Below are 6,494 nucleotides of genomic sequence, written 5' to 3'. Positions count from 1 at the left end.
GGAGGTGTCTATCATTATTGAAGTTCACAGCCCATTTCCAAACACATGTACCGGTCCATATATAGATTATAGACCTTCAGCTGCATGAGCATGACGACGTGGACCATCTGCCCGCCCGTCTATATTAAGCCAATTTCAATATAGCACATGATTTGATAACTGAACCTTTCATTCATCCATCCATCCATCCAACTAGATTTAGTCGACTAAAACTAGACTAACACTAAAACATTTCAGGTGAATAAAATGTGACTAAAACTAAATGGAATTTTATTCAAAAGAATAATAATAAAAATGTGTTAAACACTAGGCTACAGGTCAATTAATAAACCATCAAACAACCAACAAATGGGCAACATCCTGGCCATTTCACATAGGCCTAGTGCCAAATCACAACAAGATGTCTCAAGCAAGCCACAATGTCTCAAGCAAGCCAGATGAGTGACTCATCTACATTAACAAGATGTCTCAAGCAAGCCACAATGTCTTAAGCAAGCCAGATATGAGTGACTCATCTACATTAACAAGATGTCTCAAGCCACTCTTCAGTTCAGACTTATTTTACCTTGTAGGCTAAGAAACGAAACTAACCCAAGAGGGCGTAGCCTGGCAGTTGCTGAGGGGACACGGGTTATATTATGATCTTAATGAACACATGAGGATCTAACGGTTCGTTTTTCTTGTCACGAATCTTACTGACTGATATTCACATAGCCATGCCTACTGGTTATTAAGGTGAGTGGCTTCAATTTGTTTTTATTTGTAGGCAATATAGGGCTAGGCATTCACTAGCCTGCAGCATCAGTTAAATTTTAAGAAGTGAAGAGAGCAATGAAAAACGTCACGGCTATATAGTAATGAAGGGACTGAGAGATCCCAGCCTCGGTCCCAGCCTTACATCTGCGAAATGAGCTGATTATCCTATACTGTCCCTAATTAGGCTATATAGACCAGCTCTGGTCCAGCATTGAGTGTTTTGTAGGCTGTTTTCCACCAATATCTGAATTTACAACATTTAAAATGATCTGTCACCCTGCCTTTAAGAATGAACTATTGTGTCAAAATTAAACATGAATAGCCTAAAGATGTGTTTGATAGAACTGTATGTGTAATAATGTTACATGTGCATGCATACAAATGGTTATAGGGCCTTATAGGCCTATATCTAATCTATCTAATATCTAATCATTTTTTAATACTTGGATCTCACACGAGGACATTAATTAAAAGTTAAAAAATCTGCCCAACACAGACATACTCCTTTTTTAATATGAGAACAAGTGCTCTTTAATTCATATGAGGTCATTGCTTGTTCAAGGTCTCTTATATGGAGATAGACCTGAACATTTGTATTTATTTATTTGTATAGGCGGCCTACGTTTTATGTCATAATTATGACAGTCATGACGCAACTGAAGCCAGTTTTACGCGATCGCTACATTTACAATGAAAACGTGCACATAAAAATTCAGATTTCAAATATAAAGTCCTCGCCACATGTGCCACGGGTGTTAGGAATTTCGTGGAACAGCGATTAGCATTGCTGCATTCCGCGTTGTTTAATAAAAGGCATTTTTATCCGAGCGCCCCGGCTACTTTTCTCAAGCGGGGTGCGTTCGGAAAATCACAGTTTCACACCGGGAGCGTACTCGCCTATTAGTCTGTATTGGCAGTGCGGTCAGCGGACAATATCGAGCACACCCAGTGTTTCAGAGTGCCACACTCCTCCCGACCAATAGGAGCGCGTAGTTGAAAGCCAATGGCAAAAAAACCCAGCTCGGATAAAAATGCCTTTTATTAAACAACGCGGAATGCAGCAATTCTAATCGCTGTTCCAGCACATTTCTAAAACCATGGCCCACGTGGTGAGTACTTTATATTTGAAATCTGAATGTTTATGTACACGTTTACAATGTAAATGTAGCGATAGAGTAAAACAGGCGGTAATTAAGCCACCATTTGGCTAATATGGAGAGAGTTGAGAAACGGGCAGTGTTTAATGCAAAGGAAACGCAGCGTTGTTTTAAACATGACAAATATTTTCATCCTAAAGTCTACGAGGAAAGAGACTGACAGATGGGGCATTAACATTAAGAATGAAAATAGAACTATGCAAATCCTACTCGGCCAGTTTCATCAATGAAAGTCTAATTCACTATCTTTCTGTCCACATTATAACCTGATTGATTTCAGGTGCCACAGTAGTGCACCCTGATCATGTCCACCCTGGGCAGATAAGTAAGCGTGGGACCGAGGCTAGATCATGCCTGATTTTATGGTCGTCTGTGTGCCTGTCATTCACGCTCGGCATGGCTAAAAAGTAAAACGTATACTAGGTTGGTGGTAGATTATTTATTCTATTTGACCGTACGATTTGCGGGGCCAGATAGATATTATTGCCAAATGACGTGCCACTGCATGGCCATGGCTACCACAGTCTGTTTAACCTTCCCTTTAATCTGCTCCTTCAATCTCCTGTTGGCTCCAAACATACAGTAATATATTTGCCCCTGTTGCAATTAACAGCCTTCATTGCACTGACCATGAAAGGTTTGGTATTAAGACCCCATTTACACTGGCAGACAAATCTAGCCTCAATCAGATCTGTGCCACATCCAGATTGGAATCTGATTTGTTTGTCACATACAAAGTCACATGGAATCTGATGTTTTCCAATGTGACTTGAGCCACATTCATAGGTGGTTTCAAATCTGATTCAAATGTGATTTCAGGAGATCTAATGCAACAACCTGATCTAAATCGGATTCCATGTGACTTGTTTGCGTTTAGACTTATTGTAAACAAATCAGATTCCATTCTGGATGTGGCACAGTTCTGATTCAGGCTAGATTTGGCTGACCGTCTGAACACACAGATCGGATCTGCATGGTCACTTGGCACTTGCAAACAGCAGTGTGAAAGGTCGGGCTGTGACTGCAGTCTAAATGGGGCCAGAGGCAGTTGTCAATTTTGTCAATGATTGTTGAATTGATTGATTTAATTGATTCTTATGCTTCATTTTATTGCAGTTCATATTCACATTTATCACATTTCAGCTTTTTATCACACAGTTTGTGTTTGTGTTTCTATTGGTGTATCACTTTGACAACCCTGAGTCCTTCGGACAGCGAGGTGTTCATTGTTATTAATACATATGTTATGAATACCACCATAACCTGTTCATATTACAGCATATGTTACACAGATAATGAAGGGGCTGTGTGCTGATTATATATCCTCATCGTTAATCAAATTAATCACAGTCCATGTATCGCCTAATGAAACCAATCATTCATCTCTATTCACATGGTTGCTCGACGGGCAAGAGCAAGCTTCATTCTATCCAAACAATGCAACCTTTTTACAATTAGCAGTTGCACTCATTCTGGTTTTCAAAGTAACAGTCACCAGCACCACTGCAGTTATCATTTGGATGCAACATTAATATTTTCTATAAGCGCAAAGTTTATAATGGACAATTTACTTTTGTGTGGGAATGACTTGTACTTGCCCGACGGACAAGTGCCTCTGAGACTTTTTTCTTTGCAACAGTGTCATTTAGGTTTTGTTGATTTTGGTTTTGGTTTAGATGTTTAAATGTTGAGTTTCATTGTCCTCTCTTTCCCACACAGCACATGCCATGTGACCATCCTACATTTCAAAGACATCCACCCACCCAGAGAGGCATATGGAAGAGGAGAGACCTACAAGATGTAAGAGCAAAGGGCAAAATCAGGGCTGAACCTCAGTTAGAATTGTCCAAGTCAAATTTAATTCAGCCCAATATGACGATTTGATTATTTGTGTAAAAAAAGCTTATCAAGCTTACAATGTGTACTATAACATCTTGGCTTGTAGATCTGCTGTTTTCAACGGTGGATAATTGAACCACTCGATACCATTGGTCTGCGTATGTTATACTAACATAACATACCGGTACCCAGACCACATTGACCATGTCATTCTAGATCTGGCTGGGCACAGGGCAAGATTGTCAGCCGACCCCAGTATAGTACTTTTCAACTTACATACGTTACCTGTTAGCTAAACAATATTGAAACATATCGTAATTACGTCACCATTGACAGCCAGTTATAACCCGACTTTAGTATTTAAATTTAAGAGTGCAGTTTTAGTTACTATTATTATTACCCTTATTATTATTATTATTGTAGAACTCCCTGTGAAACTACAATCAACAATGGAACATAATTCAGAAGTTGACGAGATAAACATCTCCCAAACTACTAAATTCAATGGGTTTCAGATGAACAGGAGTTTTTGTATGCTACAAAACAAACATAATAACTGTTTGGTGTTCTTTTCAATCAACAATATACTGTTCTAAAATGTGAGAGTAGTTTGCATAATTGCACACAAAAAGACCCAATCAATTTAAGACTACTGTCAGTCCATCCTTGAGTTAGGGTTAGGAAAAACAGTAGGTAATGTGCTCACCAAGGTGGAGTATGAAAAACGCACACAAAAGATGTGATTAATATCACTGTGGTAAACAAAATGACCTGACCTCCAGTCCAGTCCCAATATAGCAGATTTGAGTGTTATTATATCACAGTAGGTTACTTATCAAGACCATTTAATGTCAGACAGTCAGTAGGCTTTACTGGAGCGGCGATGCTGTTCGACGTGGAGTTGGTCGCGTTGTCCGACTATTATTACGAACCCTAACCCTAAATCTAACCCAGGCTAACCTCAGTCTTAACCGGGCACGTAAGTCCCCTAACCTTAACCTCAGTCTTAACTGGCCACGTAAGTCAGTTTCATGATGTTTTCGCTTCGGTGGCAGTAATTTTGTGTTTCCAAGTAGGCTCAGGTACAGCCTACTTGCTCCATTGCATGGTCTTGATGAGTAACCTACACTGGTGATTATGGGTTGTGACAGATTATGGGTTGTGACAGAGAATTTCCATCTTACTACTGTGTTTGTTTCATATAGCACCTACAGGGCCCCTTGAGATCAAGTCATGTTGACCCCAGAATGGCTATTCGAGGGCCTGTCTACTTTGTGTTGGTTCTGTGCATGTCTTCAACCAATTATAATCACTAAGATTTAGCATTTCTTTCATATAAAGGTTGATCATTATTCTGTGCAATTAATTATGTTAATGTTTTCTCTCTGACTCTGGGAAACTTGTCAAGGTCTTCGCACACAGATAGCGTTGGGTCCTCCCTGCATTCTTCTTCCTCTCTTTTCATTCTCCCCCTCACCTCTTTGCCTGTCTCTCAGAGAGAGAGAGTAGAGAGATACTCTCTCTCTCTCTGTCTCATTCTCTGTCTCTCTCTCACTCTCTCTCTCTGGGTGGGTTGAACTGGGACAATATAATACTTGTGTCCTGCTTTCTCATGTTATGTTCCTTGAAGATCCTGCCATGAGCACATCTGTCAATTAACATTGGCGTATACGTGTAATAAATGTCACTTTGAATCACTTGAGACAGATTTTGCAATACTTATTCCTCAACCGTTATAGTGTACAAATTAGCCACGTCAGTTGATAGCATTCAAAGCGGGTAGCCAATTTGGCTATTGTCTCACCAGCGTATTATTATTATTGTTGTTGTTGTTATTATTTTATTATAATTTTTCTTTTTTCAGGTAATGGCTTCGGTGGAAGAGCTGTAGTTGGAGGTAGAGGTGCAGTTGGAGTTAGAGGTTCAGCTGTAGGGAGAGGTTCATCTGGAGGGAGAGGTTCAGCTGTAGGGAGAGGTGCATCTGTAGGGAGAGGTGCATCTGGAGGGAGAGGTTCATCTGGAGGGAGAGGTGCATCTGGAGGGAGAGGTTCATCTGGAGGGAGAGGTGCATCTGTAGGGAGAGGTTCATCTGGAGGGAGAGGTTCATCTGGAGGGAGAGGTGCATCTGTAGGGAGAGGTGCATCTGGAGGGAGAGGTGCATCTGTAGGGAGAGGTGCATCTGTAGGGAGAGGTTCATCTGGAGGGAGAGGTGCATCTGTAGGGAGAGGTGCATCTGGAGGGAGAGGTGCATCTGTAGGGAGAGGTTCAGCTGGAGGGAGAGGTTCAGCTGTAGGGAGAGGTGCATCTGTAGGGAGAGGTGCAGCTGTAGGGAGAGGTTCAGCTGGAGGGAGAGGTGCAGCTGTAGGGAGAGGTTCAGTTGGAGAGAGAAGTTCAGTTGGAGAGAGAGGTTCAGTTGGAGGGAGAGGTTCAGCTGGAGGGAGAGGTGCATCTGGAGGTAGAGGTGCATCTGGAGGGAGAGGTGCATCTGTAGGGAGAGGTTCAGCTGGAGGGAGAGGTGCAGCTGTAGGGAGAGGTTCAGCTGGAGGGAGAGGTTCAGCTGGAGGGAGAGGTTCAGCTGGAGGGAGAGGTGCAGCTGTAGGGAGAGGTTCAGTTGGAGAGAGAGGTTCAGTTGGAGGGAGAGGTTCAGCTGGAGGGAGAGGTTCAGCTGGAGGGAGAGGTGCAGCTGTAGGGAGAGGTTCAGTTGGAGAGAGAGGTTCAGTTGGAGGGAGAGGTTCAGTTGGA

The sequence above is a fragment of the Protomyctophum parallelum genome (assembly GCF_964188405.1).
Source record: "Protomyctophum parallelum genome assembly, chromosome: 7".
Lineage (NCBI taxonomy): Eukaryota > Metazoa > Chordata > Actinopteri > Myctophiformes > Myctophidae > Protomyctophum > Protomyctophum parallelum.
The sequence above is the reverse complement of the archived record's forward strand: the minus strand, read 5'-3'. Positions refer to the sequence as shown.